Below are 23,501 nucleotides of genomic sequence, written 5' to 3'. Positions count from 1 at the left end.
CAAAATAAGGAGTTGGGGGAATGGGGGGAATCAGGGCCCGCCCTCTACTCCGGGTTCCAGCCCAGGGCCCTGTGGATTGCAACTGTCTACAGTGTTTCCTGTAACAGCTGTGCGACAGCCACAACTACCTGGGCTACTTCTCCATGGCCTCCTCCCAACACCTTCTTTGTCATCACCGCAGGACCTTCCTCCTGATGCCTGGTGACACTTGTCCTCCTCAGTCCTCCAGCAGTATGCCTTCTCACTCTCAGCTCTTTGAGCACCTCTTGTTCCCAGCTCCTCGCATGCACCTCACTAACTGAAGTGAGGTCCTTTTTAAACCAGGTGCCCTGAATAGCCTGCCTGTCCTAACTGATTCTAGTAGCTTCTTAATTGGTTTCAGGTGTCCTAATTAGCCTGCCTGCCATATTTGGTTCCAGCAACTTCCTGATTGTTCTGGAACAGCCCATTATCTTACTCAGGAAAAAGGGACCTGCTTAATCTAGGACTAATGTATCTACCTTCTATCACTCTCCTGTAGCCATCCAGCCTGACCCTGTCACAATATGTACTGAAACCCATTTGATAGGATTTGTACACATACTTAAAATTGAGTGTGTGCTCAACTGCGTTGCCAAATCGAGGCCTACCTGTCTGACTTTAATCAATATGAACTGGTTTAACATTCTGCTAACATTTCTTTTCTGAAAACTTGAGTTCAGGTGTGGCTCAGAGCAGAAGCTAAGCAGTTTGGCAAGTCTGAAGATTGATAGTACACAGACACAGACACTACAGTGATGAGCACCCTACAACTACCTAAGTGAGAGAGAAATAGACTGGCAAGGCTATGTGAGGAACTTTGGCCAGGAAGGTTGTCATAAATCTAAAGGGAAGGGTAAACATCTTTAAATCCCTCCTGGCCAGAGGAAAAACCCTTTCATCTGTAAAGGGTTAAGAAGCTAAGACAACCTCACTGGCACCTGACCAAAATGACCAATGAGGAGACAAGATATAAATTTATATATATATATATCCTGCTTTTGTTCTGGATAAAGGTAGGTCAGCATTTGCCACCTTTGCTGTCAGTTTTCTGCTTCTCACAATGAGGCACTGTTCCAGCAATAGGTATTTATAAAGTATGTTTTGACAAAGAATTGCACACTTTTGTCAAAGGTTTTGGCATCTTTTCATGCCAGGGCAGAGTCAATAGCCAGGTAAAATTCTTTTCCCTCTTACAATAACTTAGTCTTTGCTGAGATTTGAATAGATAATTAGATCTGATGTTTTAAAAGGCTCCACTTCAGCACTTGAAGAAAGAGCTGGCTGGAAAATGGAAAATTTTCCATGGGAGTGGGAAGGACTATACATGGGGGAAAAAGTGATAGTCTGGGCTCCCTGGTGAACTACACCTCCCATGATGCACCGCAGCCTTACACAGGTCCCATCTCCAGGGCAGAACAGAGATCATTAGAGCCCTCATCTTTGAGATGGATTATTTATAACTAGACTGGACACGACACAGCAAAACATATCTCAGGGGAAATCCCTGCATTGGCAACAGGAGCTATGGGCAAGATGACCTAATAGGCCCTTTCTATTTGTTGAAAACCACGAGGGGAGATTGGGAACAGTTTTTTTTAAAGTCAAAATATTGAAGTTCTAAAATTTTGAGATTTCATTGAAATTTGAAAAACTTTGGCTGGCTGTATAGTGAGTTGAAGAATATGGGAAAGGTTGCAAAACAAATGTCCATTTTTTTGGTCAAAACTTTGTCTACATTTTTTTCACCAAAATTAAAAAAATAAAATCTCAACCAGCCTTGCTAATTTCTAGGTTTCTCTTTTTCTAATGAAAACAGGGTCTTGTTTTGGAAAGTGGTTTTTGTGAATCTCATTCAATATATTCCACCTCAGTGGAATAAGGCTTAGATAAGTATTGAGAAATGGAACAAGTCCAACAAAAAAAACAAAACAAAAGCCCTACTGTGCTCCCAGGAAGCTGGAGTGAAAGCAGCTTTTGCTGCAATTCACATCTGTGTCCCCCTCCAGAATCTTACTATTTACATAGAAATCTTATCCACATATCCAATATACTTCACAAACACCTCTCTCCCAGACATCACCTCATTTGGACTCTGCTTCAGAAAGACCCTGAATTTTTTTTGTGGAAATTTAATTCTTCATTAAAAAATGCCTGAAAAGTTCAAAAGCCTTTTGTTTTTGGTGAAAGCTAAAAAAAATTTGATTTGGAAATCTCAGCATGGCGCCTGATAGGAGTTGTAGTTCGAGTAACTCATGCTCCCATTCTCCTCTTTCAGCCTTCCTTCTTTCTCAGACTACATCTTCCATGGTGCACCGCTGTCTCCCCTCTTAGTCAAGGAGTTGGTGGATCATGGGAGTCTAGTCTTAACTAGAAGCTCTCACCTGATACATAAGCAGAGCAATTGCAGTCAAAAGATGAAGCTGTGACACACTAACAGCAAGCTCCTGAGGCAGATCACGCCTTATAGACACATATAGCCATCCATATCAACTACAAAAAATTACTATTATTGTTAAAGACAATTTCTACAGTAAATAGTACAAACATAAGACAGGACTAAAGTTCAGCAGTGCGAGTATGAAGAGTATTATTAATAAGGAAGGACTGCCTGATGGGATGGATTTTAAGGAAGAAAGAGACGGCACTTGGAGGAGGAATGCAGAAAGCATGTCCTGGGCAATGGGATAGCATAGCACGAAGGCCTGATGTTGAGAATGGGAAAATTAGTCGAATGAAAGCATTTAGATGAGATCAGAGAACAGGAGGATACATAGGAGGAAATAAGAGTACAGATGAAGGGAGGAGCAAAATTATGGAGGAGACCAGGAGCTTATTTGATGTGGTAAGAGACAAGAAGGCAATGGAGGGATGTGCAGATGGGATAACACGTTTTGGGGTGGAAGATGACTTTGGCAGTGCCATTTTGAGCAGATGGAGAAGAACGGAGAGGCTGTGAGGCCAGGCTGGAGAAGGTTACAGCAATAAAGGTGACGGACGACTAGAGCGTGGTCAAGGGCTGTAGCAGTGGGGAAGAGACAGGAAGAGGATTTTGGAGGTATTAAAGAGGAAAAAGTGGCCTTTCAAGAGAGAAGAATTAAGGATTATGCTGACATCTGAGCCTGTGAGACAGGAAGGGCAATGGAGTTTTCAGTGGAGGTCAAAGATGGAAGTGGAGGAGAGGGTTTAGAAGGGAAAGTGCAAAGTTCAGCTTTGGATAGTGGCTGAACATCTGACAAGAGACATCACTAGGCAGCGGGAGATGCAGGACTGTACAGAAAGGGGAAAGTTCAGGAGGAGCAAAGTACATTTGAGAATCATCAGCAAAGAGGAAAAAGCTGAAGCCAAGAGAGGAGATCAAGACACCGAGAACATAAGACCGTCCATACTGGGTCAGACCAATGGTCCATCCAGCCCAATATCCTGTCTTGAGACAATGCTTGATGCCAGATGCTTCAGACAGAATGAACAGAACAGGGCACTTATCAAGTGGTCCATCCCTTGTCATCCAATCCTTGTATGGCCTCTGTCTGAGGAACTACTTCCCTTGGTCTGTAGGGCTCTCCCTCTCCAGAGGCATAATTTCCTCCATGTTCATTGTTCTTCACAGGCCAGATCCACCTGAAGTGTTCCACATTCCCATACCTGAAACAGTCAGGCCATCTCTTACCCCTTCATCGGTCCCTCCCAAAAATCACCTTGCCACCTGGGGCACCCCAACCCATGGTTTCCCACAGTCTCTTCACTGTGGGCAATACCTTGTGATGTGCTCTGTTCCCCCACAGCAAAAACACACAACCTTTGAGTAGCCTCCTGCCCTTGCCCCTTCTTGGGCCTGAAGGGCAGACAGAGGACCACCCAGAGTCTCCCTTGTTTATTCTGTGCCCAGTATTGCACAGTGCCTCTTAAAGTCACAGTTCAGATGGGGGCAAACTCTCCTTATATGCCCCCACCTGCCCACAGGCAAAACACACCCTCCATTGGGCCTCCAACTTCCATCTTCCATTGTATCTGGGACTTCAGACCCTCTCCTTCTGCAGAAGCCCCACACAGTACTGCTGCTGCTCCTCAAGCCTGACCAATCACTGCCATAGATTTAGCTGCACTGCTAGCTGCTCACTATGTCTAGCTGCCTCCGAAAACAGGACTGAGGACTCCTGTGGCTGCTGCCCCCAGCCCTCCATATGCCAACTGGGGACTTCCTGCTGAAAAGGCTTCTATTATTCTGCTCCATCATCCCTCCTTGGTGGGATGGGGTTACAGATTCTGCGGACTACGCCAGTTGTAACATGGTGACTGCCACGCCAGCACCCTCTCATGACCCGGGGTGCCTGTGAAGTGCCCTGCCTCTGTTTTCCCCTCCTTCCAGACTCATTAAATGCCACACAATTTCTCGTCCAATCACAGCCCTTCTTGGGGCATTGTTATTTATGTGAGGCTGGCAGACCAGGTGCCAGCTCATGCCAAGGCCCCTCGGCCTTACTGAACACTGATGAAAGCAAAGCTAGAAACCAGTCTGGCTCACCTGTGTGTTAGCATTGTTAAAACAGATGTTCGCATCATAAGCATGTGTTTGGAGTTTATGAAATGCTTGTAGGATGCTGCATGTATTAATCTTATTTATAATATCTGTATCCCATGTCATAAGGTAATATTTAAATGTTTGCTCTGTAACTATAAAAATGTTTGCTGAGATGGTAACCCCCGCCCTCCACAATCAGGAGAGAAGCATTACCAAGTGTGAAATACTAATTTACCACAAGAGGTGTCATCTCCTCCCACACAAAGGAAGCCTATAGACACCAGAAAAACCCATCATGGAACATCAGTGAACAAAAGACTTTGTTGATTGCTTCCCCCACACCTCTGAAAAGGGTACCTTGCACAAGCCCTCTTCCCATCACAGCATGACTGCTGGGGGAAGGGAATAAAAATCCCCATTAAGGAGAAATTATCATGATTGTGTGCTGCTTGGAATTCAGAGAGTGCAATATTTCTAAGCATAAGCAAGGGATCCCTAAGCTGCTACGCTTGGGTTAGCCCTAAAGGACATATAGAGCTTGCACACTACAGCAGCTTCTATTACTTTTTGAAATCTAAGCCAGTATCTCATTTGTTTGTGTATATTTACCTGCTTAAACCTTGTAAACAACACTCATTTCTTTTTCCTAGTTAATAAACCCTTAGTCAGTTTAATATAGGATTGGCTACAAGCATTGCCTTTGGGGTGGGATCTGAGGTACAATTGATCTGGGGTAAGTGACTGACTCTTTGGGGCTGGGACTAACCTGAATATTATAGTGATTTTTGGTTTAAGGGACCATCCATCACAAAGGCAGGTTTGCCTAGGTGCCAAGATGGACTGGAGTGCCTGTCTGTGTCTCCATGTCAAGGCTCGAGGAGCTCAAACTTGACATTTGGTTGGTGAAATCTAATTATATGACATGCAACTCATTTGGGGGTTGTGCCCTGCTTCGTGACAGGCTGCCCTGAGGCTGGCACCCATGTTCGTGAGCCACTCCAGACAGCGTGACAATTTATTAACAAAAAAAATCTTCCAGCCAGCCTTAACCTGGGCACACGCCTCCTCCCTGAGGTACTGTCGCTTCCTGCTGTCTGGGCAGTTGGAGAAGAGGCAGGGCTTGGCCTGGTTTCTTTGCCTTCTCCCAATGAAAAAAAACACAACAAAAATTCAGCTTGGTCTTCTTACCCAGCCCCAACTCCTTGGGGACCACTGCAGGAGACCTTCTCTCCCTGAAGCTTCACTCAGCATTTCCCCTTTGAGCTTTGCCTGCAGTGAAACCCCCTCCGGCCCTTTATAGCCTGGGTGCAGCCCCCCCACCCCACGGGTGCTGACTTTTGTTTTTGCCGGTGGGTGCTGCACCCCCACTCCGCCCCAAGACCCCTCTCCCACTCGGCCTCTTCCCCCCACTTGGCCCTGCCCCAACTCCGCCTCTTCCCGTCCCCCCCCCCGAGGCCCCCCAGCCTGCCCACCGCTTGCTCCTCTCTGCCCCCTCCCCTGAGCACCTCCCGACCACTGCTCATGCCTCATGCATTAAGGGGGGAGTGATGTGGGGAGGGGGCAGAGAGGAGCGGGCCTCGAGGGAAGAGGAGGAGCAGGGGCAGGAAGAGGTGCAGCACGGGTGGGGCCACAGGGGAAGAGGGCTGAGTGGGGGCGGGGGCCAGGCTGAGCGCTCAGCACCCCCTTTTTTTGTGGGTGCTGGAGCCCCGGGAGCACCCACAGGATCAGTGCCTGACTCAGAGCACCTGCTCTGGCACATGGGAGCAGGACCTGCTTTAATCCCAGCCACCGTGTGACACTATTTAATTGAAAAAGGTTAAACAGAAAAGTGATAAACCAAACATGCCAGAAGAATGCATCATGACTGTCCTCTAACAGCTCAGCACCTTTCACAATAGCCACAGCATGGCCAGGGGTTGGAATCAGACCAGTGAGGTTAGTCACTAAATCAATCTCATGTCAAATCTCAAAATCAATCTTGTCGGAGTCGTCTGGAAAACACAGTTCCAGGTCTTCAGATGCAGCCAAATTATTATATTTTTTTTTAATTTGCTACCCTGGATGTCATGAGCAAGTAAATAAGTCTAGGAAAATCCAAACACAATTTGGCAGGCTACAATACTGTTGGAGATAATCCTACCTGCTGAAGTTTCCTTTCAACCTCTGAAGATTCCAGGAGACATGAAGTATAATCAGGATAGACACCAATTCCGTCCCTGGGGAAACAAGAGAGAACTAAGCGGTCTTCAAAATAGCATCCTGACAGTTAAGAGAATGACAATAACAGCTACAGTTCTAGAGGTGGTTACTTTAGGCAATTTCTTTGCTGGAAGTATCCTAGGCACAAACAATGTGATCGGGGATGTGGGTAGGCGGAAGAGATTGGTGTAATAAGGTAATTCAATCAGTGCCATTTAGACAACAGAGTCAAGATGCACCTGGTTTGTTCTCTTCAGAAGTTCCCAGTAGCTGCATTTTCAGAAGGTAAGATTTTCTAGCCTTGCATGAATACATCAGAAATGCACAACAAGCAAATGAGGAGCACTGCAGACCAGCGGTACACATCTCTACGTGCGTAATTTGGAGAGGTATGGCCTCTCCGCTCTCCCATCTCTTTTGGCAAGCTATTCTCAAATATGCGTCTTACCACTACAGAAGTTACCAGTATGGTCATTGAAAGACACTGTGTTTGTTTTCTAGAGAGCCATGAGGGCAGGATGGTTAGGGCGTGGCCTCAGAGATATAATGGGGGTAACAGCACTGCTCTCCTCACAGGGGTGTTGTGAGGATAAATACATTAAAGATTGTGAAGCACTTTGAGATCAACTGATAGACTATATAAGAAATTGGTAGCATCATTTTATTGTTAAGTACCTTCTTGGGGAAGTTTTCCAGCAATGTCTATTATAGTATGTGAAGTCTTTATTCAATAATTTCAATTAAAAGCCTGATTACTTATTTTTTTCTCCATTTTGTAGCTTTAGCACATCGATGCTCTATTTCCTTGATGATTCAGGGGCAGATGTTATTGTTAATTATTATTTGTATTTGAGTAAGCGCCAACTGAAATTACAATATCTAGCACAATGGCACCCCCTATATACACTTAGTAAGAGACAGCTCCAGCCCCCCAAAACTTACAATCTAAATAGCCAAGGTAGCCAAAGTAACTGTCATTCTCTTCATTTGGGAAACTGAGGCACAAGGAGATTAAATTACTTGCCCAGTGCCTGTGGAAGATTGTGGAATTGAAGTCATATCTCCTCAGTGCCAGTCCAGTGCTACCCTCTCAAGACACACTGTCCTGTCTCTGATATGTGCTGTTGCTATCATCTGTTCAGGGTTTTCCTTATCCACGTCTACCTAATAACCTGCAAGGTGGCTCTGTAAGGACGGTTACTAGTTGAGTCCAGACTTAATACAGCCCTGCCAAAGAGGGGTAAATATACTGGTTCTCTGAGGATACCGATGGCTGTGTTTGATGCCCTGGCGGTAGATGATATTCCAATAGGCAACATTGGAAGAGTCCTTTCCATTCATCCATCTCAAAATCTTTAATAAAATATCAGCATCATGAAGAAACTGGAAGTGGTTTATAGTCACAAGCCTTTACCCTAAGGAGGTCAATGGGAGTGTTCGCATGAGAGAGGCTGGTTGGATCAGGGCCTGAGAAAACGGAGAAAAACCTTAAAAGTGATGGATGAAGTGCAGGTTATCTATTCATACTGCAGTAGCACCTACAGGCCCGAGTCACGGACCAGGGGCCTGTTGTGTTAGGCTCTGTACACGCATACAATAAAAAGATCCATGCTCCAAACAGCATATAGTCTAAGGGTACATCTGCACAGCAAAAAAAAAAAACCCATACCTGCAGCAGTGAGTCTCAGAGGCCAGATCAGGTGACTCAGGCTCATGGGTCTCGCACCATGGGGCTAAAAATAGTACTGTAGACATTTGGACTTGGGCTGGAGCTCAGGCTGTGAAACCTGGAGAGTCTGGGAGCCCTGGCTCCTGCCCAAGCCTGAACATCTACATAGCTATTTTTAGCCCTCCAGTGTGAACCTGAGTCAGCTGATTCAGGCTTTGTGACTCACTAAATCAGATGTTTGGGGGGCAGGGGCAGTTGCTCTGCAAACATACTCGAGGGGTCCGATCCCAGGCCTGTTGAAGTCCAGGGGAGTCTTTCCTTTGGCTCCAAAAGGTTTGGCTTGTGCCCTAAGCACATGGCAAGATCGGCCCTTCACGAAAAAGGAACTGAAATTTCCCCCATTTCATGGGTTCGCCACTACAAAAATGTTGTAAACCGGACTCATCAAACATACTGAACGTCATTGAAAAATAAATATCTAAAGGCCACAATGAAAATATTACTCCAGGCAGCAGCAACCCTAAAAAGACAATTTTTGTGGGTGGAATGAGGTGGGTCTTTCCAGTGAACCAAGCAACGATGATATTTACAATGCCGTTTTATAAAAGGTCAAACATTTGTCCTTTGCCAACAAGTGATGTATTTGCATGCTGACTAAAAGTAGGTCTGGTGTGTTAACCCAGCACACAGCAAAAAGGGGCACAAAGGCAGAGGGCGCCACCAAGAGGCTTTAATTTCAACGCCTGTCAATTCAATTGCAGTGGGTTAGAGATCACAGGGAAGCAGTGATATCTACCAAAGAGACATCAGACAGTGTAGTAAAAAGGGTAATCCATTTATTTTTAGAGAAGTTTTCCACTCAGAGATCATACACATTGCAGATCACAGAAACACATGCAAGCATGAAATTTAATTTTTAAGAATTCTTTTCCTGGGGCTTCCCTGTAAAATGGCAGTGAATGGGGGGAAAGACCCTATAATCATGACAAGACAATTACAGAGGGGAGTTCTCCTAAGCATGAAACTTGGAGAAAATATTTGGGGGCGGGGGGAATCCTTGAAAAGTCATTTTTATCCAGTTGACTTGTTCCACTGAAGCAGAATTAGATGTTGCTTCACACAACTGGCTTTTTAAAGAATAATTGACTTCAAAGTGAAGGAGTACTTGTGTACTCCTTTTCTTTTTGCGAATACAGACTAACACGGCTGCTACTCTGAAACCTGACTTCAAAGAATCTGCAAGAGGGGGAAAAAAAGTTTGAGTTTGAATAAGATTGGATGTTTCTCTAAAAGATCTGCTCTAGGAATTAATTGGGGGAAGTTCTCTGGTCTGTGCTATACAACAGACCAGATGAAGGTGATCACTGTGGTCCGTTCTGGCCCAAGAAGCTCCAAATCTAGATTTTTTTATTTCACTCTTCCAGTGCGCAGCCTATGTAAATGTGAAAATTGTCTGAAAACGCTAGAACGCTCAGACACACACACTCCTGCTTTTATTTCGAAATGACTGGGAGACACGTTAGGATTTGCTGGATTATGGTGTGAAAGTGGCAACTTGAATGGTCTTTAAAAAATAAAAGGAGTGAAAAGACAGAAAACTGGAAGTGCTTTTCTCTTCCTGCTAACCTCCCCTCCCGCGAACCCAGAATGAGCTAGCATAGAAAATGAATCCCCTGTCATTTTTCAAAGAGGCAATTCCCTCCCAAGTCTGAGTTCACTGACGTGGCAGTGTGGGAAGCCCATATTATGAATGTCTGAGCCTGACTTAGCCTGTGGATAAACAGAAAGGTTAGTTTCCCCAACAGGCAACCCTGTAAAACTTCTTAAGCAGTAAATATTCCCTCAAAAATAAATGCATAGCATACACACACAGAGAGCCATTTCCAAACTTGCATGGGAACTATGCTAGCATCAAAGGCATTCATGATTTTTGTGTCTTTACATGAGAGGGAATTTGAACCATGGTGGGCGGTGAAGATTTCTCATTTCTATACATTAAAACTGGTCATTTCTCAGTATAATTATCTCCCAAAAGAGAAGCAACTACTTAGCTATACTGTTCCAGCTGCTTAAAACAAGAAAACAAACTGAAATTCAAGTAGACCATAGATACAACAGTGGTTCAATAACACATTACGAAGGGGATCTGGGAGATATAAAAGTGCCCTTTAAACTTCCTAACTGCTCTTATTTCAAAATGTTATTTTCTTAACACAAACCATCAAAAGGCATATTAAAACAAAGCAAAAAAATGGAAAAGAACTTACCTGATTTGGGAATATTCTAGCTTTAGTGCCTTGACACCGTGTGCTCCAACCCCTCCCCCCCCCCAGTAATGGTGGGAACACCCCCAGGTCAGGCTTCTGAATCAAGAGACAACACAACAAACTAATTTGTCAAAACTTACAGCCGTCGCGGTGGAGCAGACACAGGGAAATTTTGACAGACTTTGTGCCTTCACACAGCCCCTAAGCTCACCACTGGAGGCTGTAAACATGATGGGTAAAGTGACAGTCTGGCTACAAAACTGGCTGGCAGCTTCATTAGACATCTTTCGCCTGACTGATTAAACTGCATTTAAGACCCACTTTCATTTTTTCAAGGCTTTTGTTTAAATTAAAAGGTCATGTTCTCAAGCGAGCGAGCCCCAGCCCAGCCCCACAATACAGTTACATTCTTACTAGTGTTGCACAGAGGAGCGTGAATGAGATGCACAGACACCAACAAATGTTGCAGTCAGTGGAGGGTCCAGAAAGGCATTTGTTGTCTGTCTGTTTTATAGCCCAGCAGGGAGACAAGCTTGAAAAGTCCCTGGGCTCAAACTTGGAATATTTCCTTTGGACAGGAAGCCAAGAGGACTGAGCGCCACTCGCTTCTTAATCAATGCTCTCGGGCTTCCTTGTCGCAGTTCATTCCCCCTCCTTTTCGCCCCCTCGGCAGAAAGGACGCCCTCACTTTGAGCCCAATCCTATGAGGTGCTGAGAGCCCTGATGCTGCCATTGGTTTCAGTGGGACTTGAGGCTGCTCAGCACTTCACAGAATTGGGCCCTTTTGGAGTCACGGAATATTTATCACAAAGAAGAGAAATGGGGATTCTAGGGCCAGCTCTTCATCTGATGTCACTCAGCATCGCTCCATTGATGCCAATGCTGATTTACGCCAGTTGACGATCTGGCCCACACTGCGTACACTCACACGCGCGTGCACACACCTTAAAAAGACATGTTCTAGCCCGGGTGACCTGACATGCTCAGAGGCTCATATAGTACAACGAATGGTTTCTTAACCTGGGGAAGGGTCTTGAACAGGTTTTGTGAGTCCTTCCCCTTTCTTTCTTTAAGGCTAGGTGGGAAGTAGACTCCCAAGCTGTTTTTTTCTGTTGTAATGCGGAGTGGTTCCCTAGAGGAAAGGTTGAGAATCATTGGCAGCGCATACAAGGAATAAAGACAGATGAAGATCCGATGAAGTGAGCTGTAGCTCACGAAAGCTCATGCTCAAATAAATTGGTTAGTCTCTAAGGTGCCACAAGTACTCCTTTTCTTTATACAAGGAATAGACACTTATGCCAGTTGAACTACACTGCTGCATTGTCATTAGACTTGGAAATAAAAAGAAACCTGATTTACTTTTTCCTGTGGTTTTCTTGTTGGCATATGAAGAAGAGAGAGAGAGAGACTTAGCTCCTCCCAACCAGGGTTATCACTCAGGGCGATTGCTCATCATTGCAGGCAGGAGAGAATGGGTCTGAAAGGGACTGACTGGACTGAGGTGAAAATAGAAATAAGTGGCTGAAACAAAAGGCAAAAGAAGAAACACTGATGTTTTTACAGCAGTGTTGTATTGGTGCTTTAGATAATGTCGGTCATTATCTCCACAGTAATAGTAGCTGGAACAATGCAATATCCTTGGTCACCCTTTATATTACATATATTATATGTAGCTCACGAAAGCTCATGCTCAAATAAATTGGTTAGTCTCTAAGGTGCCACAAGTCCTCCTTTTCTTTTTGCGAATACAGACTAACACGGCTGTTACTCTGAAACCTTTATATTAAGGGCACTTTTATAAATAGTTTATGAAGGGTCAGTGAATGATTTGTGGATGTTATAAGTATGTTATCTGTATGCATCTATATGTTACAGATGGTTATGAACGTACCAGGAGCAGGGGTTAGAAGTTATAAGCAACTAACAACTAGCTAGATTCTATTACAATCTGTAACCTGTGATCCTATAAAGGTCCATATCATTGTGTTAAAAATTTAAATTTAGTAAACTGGGTGACAAGCAATTTGGAATGAAATCTTCATGGCGCCTTACATTGGACTCTTCTTCCCACTACTGTCCTTTTGCTTTAGAGGATACTGAATTTGAACTTGTTATGAAATTTTATGCAAAATTTATTTGTGGATTAGATTTTGTGGCAGTTCCCCACCCTTTTCAATTAGAATTAAAACCTCTGTAATGAAGGGTTGACTAGAATTGGCATTGGCAAACTGCTACTGAGCATCAGTAACTCCAAGTGAACAGGGTTAGCGAACCATATTGAAGAAAGAGTGTTTCCCTTTCATTTTAATTTCAATGAGATTCAGTCTATAATAACCGTATTTGCATCTTGATACTGCAAATACAATCCAGAATGGCTGCCGCATTTTTCACTTATTTGGGGCACAAAGCAAGCACCATGACATCTGCATTATTATTCTAAAACTACATTAGCTTTTCTGACCCACGGAGATTTAAGTTGCTGCAATACAATAGCATAATCTTTTCTTTAGGACTGTTTTTGACTCATTGATGTGTCTAAGATTCACACACAGGTATTGACAGGAGACTAGACCCCTTTAGCTTTTAAACGCAAATCCTTGGCATGTCTATCTCCTACCATAATTTTAAGTATTTTCCTTATGGTGTATTCTCCAATTCATAAACCTTATGGGCGATAAAAAGGAAAAAGAAAAATATTTAGGATAAAATTCTGCTTCTAAATATCCAGGGCTTGTGGAATAAAGTGTGAATCACTGGGGATAAGTGGCAGAATCTGGCCCATAGAAAGTTAGCATAGCTTTGAAATCAACGGAAGTTAAGCGTGTGCTTAAGTGATTTCCTGAATAGGTTTTAAGTGCCTGATCCTGCTCTACTGAAGTCAATGGGAGTTTTGCCATTGATGAGTTCAGTGGAAGTAGGATCAGGTTGCAAAAAATCACATTGCCAAGGCTTCTATTTTTTGCTTGGTTTAACTAATAATCGACAATTAGTCCCGAGCGAGATAAACTATCTTTTTAATTAATACAACATAGATTTAATAAGCAGAGTTCCAATAAAAAAAACGTGTTTATTTTCTTTCCTAATACCTACTTGCAGTGGTTCGGAGTGATGGAAAGCTTCAACCTGTCCTGTTTGTTCACACAAGCTGTAGTATTGTCACAACTGTTTCACTAGAGAGAGTCACATTCAGTCCATTAAACCGTCAGTTAGTGTTGCAAACAATTACAGCTGTTATCCAGCACCAGACATGCCATTTAATACACGCATTAATAAAGTGGGAGATGAAAAGGCCAACTACAAGAAGATGTGTTTAATTATGGATCTGTTTAGAAACATTCTAACAAACAATGCTTTATTTCCTGTGTCTACGACACAGAGGCAAATAATTAAGAGCCAAAAGAATTCAAAGTATTAGGTAACAACCGGTAAACTTGTGCAAGATGCCTCCCTCCCCCTTCAAGTTTAATTGGTCCATTGTTCCCATGAACTATAAACCAAGGGGTTGATAGCAGTGCTAAAGTTTGCTTCTATAGAGGAAGATTAACATATTCTGGAACTTTACCCTAATCCTTGTTTTGAGTTAACTCAAACAGATTGGATTAGTAATTCTTACCTACCACCCACTGGAAGAAAACCAGCTTCTTTTCTCAGACAACTGTATTGTACCTTCTTGTGCATTATCTGCATTGACAGCATTCAGCAGAAAGAAATTATGTTAAGTAAAAAGGAAAGAGTTTTACATTATGACGACAAGACACAATTGCCCAACTTGTGGTGCCTGAATTCTAATGGGAGATTAGACCCTGTTTCTCTGTCATTTGTACGCAGTTAGTTCAGGCACAATGCAGAATAAACCTTCACAAGCTTTTCATTCACGAAACTCATTAAACATTGCCCGGTCAGTAAATGGACTTTTCTTCGTTACAGACCTGTAGGGTGCACGGGCACAGCCCCAGGCTGAGAGGAAGGGTGAGTTTGTGGTTAAAAGCTGTGGGGTCTGTAGGCCAGGCTTCAAATCTTGGCTCTATACTGTGTTGCTATGGCTGCCCACCTTGGAGGTCATGACCACCCTACCTTTCCCATGATGCTAGATGGGAGGGACTAGCAGGGCTGTCCTTAGGATTTATGGGGCCCTAGGCAGTCTTATTAAACTGGTGACCCATGTATCTTCTTGTGCATTATCTGCATTGAAAGCGATCCAGAAGTCCTAATTTGGTCAAAACTCCCATGGTCCTCAGTGCAAGTTTTGTCTGAATAAATACTGAGGGCCATACCCAGCTTCTGTTGGAGTCAATGCCACAATAGCCATAGACTTCCACGGGAGTAGGACTAGGTGCCAGATATGGAGTTTGGGTGACATTTGCCACTGTCTTGATGGCCAACATGAAGGCTTAACACCAAAAGTCCCACCCTAAGTTCTGTGACCCTAAATGCTGCCTCCTATCTGCCTGGGGTGAATTTCACCCTGTGGGTTTTGGCAGGTGGCGAGGCCTTTATTTCCTGCCGCCCTGTTCTTCTGAAAATTATGCCAATTAGCTGGAGCTTTTTGAGAAATAACTTCTCTGTAGCATGTTTGTGATCAATGAAATACCAAGGATGCAGTGGTTGGCTTTCACAGTCTAACACATACAGGGTCCTTAAAGAACCTAAGAGTGACTTGTGCTGTGTTCACCTTCCATTAATTTCTTAACGCCATCAAACTAGACAATGAGAAACGCACATAAAAAGCGGCCGTGGCGCACAAGAAGTGGAAACCAGGACACAGAAAAAGCAACTGTTAGCTTTTTTTTGCAGAGCAGCAGAGCAGATGGCCTTCTCATAACGATGGAACAAAATTAATGACTGCTTTTAATATTAAGCAATGATTGTAACTCAGGATAGCAGTTAAAAGATTCAGTTACTAGGACTACAGGAGGTAGCGCTCTAGCCAGCAAAAACACCCGAACTGTTAAAAATAATCTGTGCAAACCCTGTTGCTGCAATGGCTCTCCTAACACAATACAACTGCTCACTACTTTAAGGAAGCAGCATGTGTCACAGGGAAATAAAGAAGTTACATACAAAGCTTTTGCTCGTAGGAAGCAACTGGCTAAGCACCAACCCATTTTAAACTTCATTTTAAATTTGACAATACTAGTTAGTGACAAATCTCATGTACTCATGTTAATTAGTATTGAGGGATATTAATTAGGACTCTACCTGGGAATGAAAGCAAATGCCTTGCAGAAGCTCCAGCTGTTCTTACATGCTGCAGCCCACCTGCTAAGCAATGCAGAACTGACATGAACACGTCCTCCTCATGATGCCGCCACTGTTCTAGTTCTCCGACGAACACTTGATCCAGTCCAAGGTGCCGTTCTTGAGTTTCAAAGCACTCCATGGGTTAGGCGAGGCCTATCTCAGGAAGTAACATTTCTCTCTCCCCAGACTCCTAGCAGAGTAGAATATGTCAGCAACACAGGTGAAACTCATAGGAGACGAGGAAAGAATTTTCTTGGTGGCTCGGCTATGGAACTTCATGGCCTCAGGGGATGGCAAAGGACCCTCCCTCCACAAGAGACTAGGTTGACCATGAATTTTACTCCATTCAGGATAAAATTTCAGACATCTCTCCACCAGAGTTTTCTAACAATAACCACCCCTCCCCACTGAAAAGAGTAACTAGTTGAGGATGGTCTGAGTTACCAAGTGTTTTATCATGAGTCTCGTGGTATCTTGGAGTCATGTGATTATGTGAGAATCTTGGCTTTCATTTCAGGGAAAAGAAATTCTAGCCCTCATTGCTGCAGAGAGAAGCTTGAGAACGAGGCCACAAAAGGCTCAAAAGAAAAAAAAAACCCAGAAGGCAAATGAAAAGAACCCCACGGCTTAAAAATATAATAATTTTTAAGCCAATTTCATGATGTTTTGGGAACGGGCTATATAATTTTTGGAAGCCTGGGATTGGCAATACTGCCATTTGCAAAGGAGCCTAGCTGAAAGATGAAAAATGACACACCATTGTAGACATACAAAATATGTTATGTAAAAGTTTTGCTTGTGGTGTCTTGAAAAAAAAAAACAACCTTCTGCTGGGGAGAATTCAAATGAATGATGGAAGGGAAATCCTCCACGGTCCATTTTCCAGTCCTCCATGCTGAGAGGAAGAAGGGTCTTACAATTAAGGTTCTTTGCAGCTTTGTTGTAGCTGTGCTAACCCCAGGTCATGATAGAGACCAGCTGGGTGGGGTAATATCTTTTATTGGACCTACTTTTGTTGGGGAAAGAGTCAAGTCTTCAAGCTCCAAGAAACCATTCAAAATGAAGAGGGGAGTCAGAGGACAAAGGAGAGTTAGTGAGCTACAGATTGTTGTAATGAGACATAAAACCAGGGTCTCTATCAAGTCCATGATTTTTGGTGTCTGGCAGCGTTCTTCTTGTCGCTCTAGCTAAGATTTTGAAATGCCACAGATGAGTTGCCAATTCCAACACAGCCTTCCCGTGACACCTTGGGCAAGTCCCTTCATCTCCCTGCACCTCAGTTCCCCATCTGTAGAATGGGGCTAATAGTCCTGTTCTCCCACCTGTTGTTTGTTTATTTAGACTGTCAGGGCCAGACCCTTAAAAGTATTTAGGCTCCTAACTTGCACTGATTTCAGTGGGAGGTTGCAGCCTAAATACCTTGGAAGAGCTGGACCTGAGCTCTTTGTAGTTAGACTCTCTCTCACTATGCATGCATATAGTGCCTTGCACAATGGGGTCCTGGCCTCAAAAGGAAGCCTCTAGTTGCTACTGTTAGACATAACAGATAATAAAGACCAGCCATATAGTAAATTGCTCTACCTTCTAAAAGTGCAAAGAAAGACCGAGAGAAACTCTTAAAGATACTAAGGACTTGCAGGTTTCAGAGTAACAGCCGTGTTAGTCTGTATTCGCAAAAAGAACAGGAGTACTTGTGGCACCTTAGAGACTAACCAATTTATTTGAGCATGAGCTTTCGTGAGCTACAGCTCACTTTATGCATCCGATGAAGTGAGCTGTAGCTCACGAAAGCTCATGCTCAAATAAATTGGTTAGTCTCTAAGGTGCCACAAGTACTCCTTTTCCTTTTAAGGACTTGCAGGGAACTTTACACAAGCCTGTAAATTTCTCATTGCTAATTACAGTCGGACTCAGTAAAAAAATATATATCTGAGCTGTGTACTGTGACCACTAGATACTCCACCTTCTGCCCCCCCAAAATTGAAAACTGTGGATTCTGCCATATCACAAACACAAGGAAACAAAAAGAGGAGCAAGCAGAAAATTACCCAGAGCCTCTGTTACAATCCTGTGAAAGAAAAAAGCTATTGATCCATGCACTCGTATATCAAGCTCTGTCACTGAGCCACATAAAATAAATTATATGTATCGTTTACTGTTTGGAAGTTTATTCTAAATAAAGAAAACCTCCAAGTACTGATTTCAAACTGTTTCACTGAGCTCCACTTTTTAAAAAATTCATAATAGTCTTTTCTCCTCAGTTTTCCCTCTGTTTGTGAAGCATTTTTCACTTGAAGACTCAATTAGGACAAAAAAAAAAAAAAAACCAACCCACACAACAATCATTCAATTCAAAAATTAATTTGGAGATCAAGGGACTGACTTAGACCTATGCCAGCAACTAAAATCTATTCAAGCCTTTGTCACATGATCCAAGAGAACGGAGCAACAACAGTTTAGCTGCTTTAATCCTGCTTAATTTGAGTGCAAAGAAACTCACATGTGCTACTAAGAACATTTGTAGAGTACACTGTGTCCATTTTCTGGGTCCCCAAGTCTAAAGACTTTGTTTCATTGAGCGTTTGCAACATGATAGATTAATTAAAAAACATAACCCAGAGCCGACAAGGAAAAACTGTTTCGCTTCACAGAGGTAGTGAGTGATTCATTCCAAAAATAACTTTTTGCTGGAACAACTCATCTGAGGTAGTTTTCTATTATTATTATTTATTTTGGTAGCAGCTAGGGGCCCCAGTTGTGATCAGGGCCCTGTTGTGCAAGGCTCTGTACAAACATACATCGAGAGACAGTTCCTGCCCCAAAGAGCTTACAGAATAAATATACAAAAGAACCAAAGTGTGGGAGGATCTGTGTAACTACCGAGAGCCAATCTCCTTTTAATAAGATGTGAGAGAGCTCAGAAAATGTCACCCAGCACACTCACGCTCTCTCTGTGCCCTATAAGTTCACTGGTGTTGGAAGAACTTCATTAAAGTCAGTGGTGAAATTTCCAAGAAAAAAAATTAATCCCTTCCGCTAAATGCACGATGGTTGTTCTGGCTTCACTCTGCCTCTCTCCCTGACTGGTCTCACTCAGAGACAAAACAATCAAACAGATCAAAAAAGCTGGAAGGGCTGGGGCTTGTTTTCCATCCTCTGTCCTGTAAAAGTGAGTCCCGAACTTTTCTACATGAGCCAGAAGCAGAGTCATTCCTTCCAGAGTCTGAATCTGTCTGCTTCTCTGATTCAGGAAGCAAGTGATCTACAGTAAGAGGGTGCACAGTCCAGACAATCACCACACCCACATCCGTGCGCAGAGGGGACCCTCCTTGCAGGAATCCCATCCCCAGACCCCAGAGATACTGAAGAGAGGGGCCAGCTGCCTTGGCAGGCTGGAATCACACACTGGAAGGGCTGAAGTTGACACGCATTACCCCCTCTTCCACCCAGCAGATGTCTCCAGCATGGAGATATATTATCTTTCATACAGAACTCTTCGGTTCTGTGGGCAGCTGTGTTCTCTAAGGGACCAGAGGTGTAGGACCTCTGTGCAGATCCCTTGGGCCCCATATGATTTGAAGGCATGTCCCGTTGCCTCTTCCATGGAATTGTAAACCTGCTGGGAGAACAACATGGGGGGATCCCTTTGAGGGGATCCTAGCAGCCAGTGCATTGACCAGCACCCCCTGTTGCAGGTGTTTCTGTGGAAGAGGACAACCAGGGACAATGTGGGCAGGAAATGGCTTACAATGATGCAGGCCTTACTTTAACTAAACCTGGTCAGGAATTTTCCACCAATTTTATTTATTTATTTATTTATTTATTTGGTCAGACAATGACAATTCCTCACAACTGAAGCGGTCTGAATCTTGCAATTTCAAAACCATTTGGGAAAAAAAAAAGTTTAGAAGATGTGGAAACGGGCCGTTTCGAGATTTTGGAACTGAAAAGCGTCACTGTTTGGTTTCAAAACAACCGTTAGATATTTTAGTTAATTTATACAGAAAACTGTTTTTTAAAATGTTAAAAAGATGTTACCTTACCCACCTTCTCTCCTACATTTGCCTGTTTGTTGTTAACTGACTTTCTGGACATGAGTTTCCAAAGAGATCCATTCGTGAATAAATAGAGGTGAGGGGCTGCTGCCTTTAGATGAAAATTAGCCAAAATACTAGCGAGATGCCATGAAAAAGAAGCAGGGTTATTAAAGAACAACATCCAGGCAGAAAAACAACAACCAATTCTTCATCAGAGAGTGAAGAAATAACAAGGGACACTTGGCCTCCCCTTGCATGTGTCTTGTATTTTATCTAGTCAGAGTGGCAGGCTCTGGCGACACGCCAAAGATCTAGCCGATAGATCCAAGCAGCGCTGATTAAGGAACATACCCAATTAACGATGGGGGCGGGCTGAATCTTGGTGCGAGGTTCTCACTCATTCTTTGGCATGGTTATCCCCAGAAAGAGTCAATTAGAGTAGGGTTTCCTAACCTTTTGCAACAGAGGCCCTCACTTTCAATTAAAATGTCTCTCTAGGAACCCGAAACAGGAAGCATTAGACAGCAGGTTGTATTGAGCACAAGGCTTTCTGGTTCTTTGTGGTGTCTGAATATCTTTCTCCTACGCACCGGTTTTTAATTTGCAAAAGTTTCGTTTGGATTTCACCCAGTATTCCAGACAGGATTCCATAGTGTGCGTGCTCAGCTCCATAGTCTCGATAAGATGGAGGACCCTGGGTGACTCTCATAACTACTTTCACTTGTTATGCAGGAAATGTATAATGTAGCAAAACGGGCTGCAGAGTGGAGAGGGTTTTATTTTTAAACTTATATTATTCCTCTGTCCTGCATGTTAAAAGCCTAATGTAAGGTTGGGCTTTCAACCTTTTTTGAGAGTTTTAATATTTTCTGGGTTGCCTTATTTAATTTCCTTGCCTAAAATGCCAAAGTCCCCCCAGCCTCCATATGATTCAGCTGGGGTCAACAGAGCCCTGCTTGGGAAGCTGTGAATTAATTTAATCACACCTTCTAGCACTGTGACCGTAGTAAAGGCAGCCCCAGATTTTCAGTGTATTTAAAATGAAGGGCCTTTTGCCTCACCACCACAGATGCACGTATTTTTTACAAGTCTGAGGTAGAAACCTACAACTGGAGTACTAGCGAATCAGGCTTAGATAGCGCAATTCTGTGGCATTACAGCCCCTTTGCAAGGTACTGGCATTGTTAGGATGGAAAGGGGAGTCCTGAAGCTTTATTCTTGTATCCCCTCCCCCCACCAACCTAATCATGTGAAAAGTCACAACTTGTTGAATATTCGCCCTAATGCTAGAGTCACTCTGTCCCAATGCAAGTTAGGAGTCTAAAGGATCTGGGCCTCACAGCTTAAATTCAGGAAAACACTTTCCCTACCTCACTCCCCTTTATTCACAGGAGCGAAACACACAGTAACAAGACTAATTTTCATGACATTTTTTGCAAGCAACCAGATCTCAATACTAACTTGGGAACAGATTTTTGTAGCCTAAAGGGTAAAGTCTTTGCATCATATTGTAGAAAGTAGCAAGTTCAAATCCTGTGGTGAAGGTCACATTTATAGAATAAACTCTTCCTATCCTTTATTATCTCCAGGTTAGCTGGGTAACATTAATTATCATTATCATCCAAAAATATCCCTCATTGCATGGAAATATTTCAGTGAAGCTTTTAGCTCAAGAAGGAAAACATAATATACCATATTATGGTAATTTTCATGAAATTTTGCATGCATGCAGATCTTATGAGCTAAAGAACATACTTTGTTTGAACTGTATAGCCTTCTTCTCATTCATTTTTTATTAATAACTTCCCCCTTAGTATTCAATAGGTTTCTCTTGCATTCAGGGAACAATATCAAAGACCTCCTGTAGCTAATTTAATATGTGTAAATTCTCATGACTGATAAGCAACAACTGTGCACACAGAAGGGAGAGTAAAACAGCAAACACTCTGAGCAACACAGAGAGGGTCAGAAGATGTGCTGAAGAGGTGATCATTGAAAGAAGTTTGGCTTTATATGGTAAAGCCACCCCCAAAGAAGAGCAATCATTGTCATCAGAGGGAAAACAAACTCTTGGTTTTTCGTTGCTTTAATCCCTAGATAATTAAATGTTTAGGCCCAGAGTCAGCCAGGCACGTGTCTAACTTTCAGCACATGAGCAGTCTCACTCAGTGGTTCTCAAAGTCGGTCTGCCACTTGTTCAGGGAAAGCCCCTTGCGGGCTGGGCCAGTTTGTTTACCTGCCGCGTCTGCAGGTTCGGCAGATTGCAGCTCTCACTGGCCATGGTTCACCGCTCCAGGCCAATGGGGGCTGCGGGAAGCGGTGCAGGCCAAGAGATGTGCTGGCCGCCCTTCCCACAGCCCCCATTGGCCTGGAGCGGCGAACCGCGGCCAGTGGGAGCCACGATTAGCCAAACCTGGGGACGCAGCAGGTAAACAAGCCGGCCCGGCCCGCCAGGGGCTTTCCCTGAACAAGCAGCGGCCCTAGTTTGAGAACCACTGGTCTAACTGACTTCACTGGGAAGCTAGTCACACTCTGTATGAAGGAGCTAATTATAGATGGTTTGTAAGGGTTAATAAATGACCACTAGATGTTAAAAGCATGTTATGGGCATTAGTACATAGGAACATATACAGGAGATAGGAAGGGACCACTTGGGTCATTGTGTCCAGTCTCCCGTCACAAGCAACCCCATCATATGACCCTGTTCATAAACTTATCAAGTTCCATCTTAAAAGTAGTTTGGAATAGTATGTGGTATAGAAATGGGGGGTGGCGGAGGTTGCCACACAAACATTTTTGACTTTTCGTTGAAATATCGAGGATCAAGTTCTGGGCAGAAAAGTTTCAGTTTTTCACCAAAAACTTCTTGGCTTTCAGTTTTTCAGTGGAACATCAAAAAAAATTTAGTAAAACAGACTCTCCGCAAAAATTTCTGTTTCATGGAAATTTCTTCATTTTCCATTAAAAAAAAAAAGATGGAAAATTTTCAACCAGCGCTCGTTACAAGCCACGGTTATAAGCAACTGATTGAGAATCTGTAACACTCTACTGATCATTTATAAACTATTTATAAATGGAAGCTTAACATAAAGCATGGCCAGGACTTTACTCACACACTTAAAGTTGGGCACTGTGCTGAAAAAGGATGTTAAATGCAAACCCCCCAACTCCCATCTTTGGATCTTCACATCAGTACCAGAACAGGCAGGCAAGTGCCATTTTCAGAGCAATGGCTAAAATTAGAGGTGACGTAAATTGTGGTGAAAGCTATACTTAGGCATGAGCATAAGCTATGCACCTGAGAGGCTGAGGGGGTGGATGAAGGAAGTGGTGGTTGCAGGAAAAGCAAACAGCCTCTAAGAATCTCTGCTTTTCTTTACACTCTCGTGGTGGTTGTTTTACTTGCGACTGCTTCCATTGCTGCTGTGACAGTTCTTGGGGTACCCAGGACTGAGTCACCTTGCCTCCAGTGAGTGGCAACCTTACCCATGATGGCTAGGTGTTAGCTACCTAACACCACCAGCCTGTTAGCCACTCAAGCATTCTTC

At 43.4% G+C, this 23,501-nt stretch overlaps 1 long non-coding RNA gene across 1 annotated transcript in view; it reads right to left on the bottom strand.

The window, feature by feature from the left end:
• The window catches only part of LOC125639025 (uncharacterized), a 34,870-nt gene extending 23,984 nt beyond the window's left edge, over nucleotides 1-10,886 (bottom strand). The window contains exons 1-2 of the long non-coding RNA XR_007357355.2: nucleotides 10,816-10,886; nucleotides 6,681-6,756 (exon numbers count right to left, since the gene is read on the bottom strand). This is a non-coding gene — a long non-coding RNA (uncharacterized LOC125639025). The remainder of the gene's footprint in view (nucleotides 1-6,680; nucleotides 6,757-10,815) is intronic.
• Nucleotides 10,887-23,501: the final 12,615 nt, after the last annotated feature.

The sequence above is a fragment of the Caretta caretta genome, chromosome 6, assembly GCF_965140235.1.
Source record: "Caretta caretta isolate rCarCar2 chromosome 6, rCarCar1.hap1, whole genome shotgun sequence".
In the NCBI taxonomy this organism is placed as follows: Eukaryota; Metazoa; Chordata; order Testudines; family Cheloniidae; genus Caretta; species Caretta caretta.
This window is presented reverse-complemented; position numbering and strand designations above follow the sequence as displayed.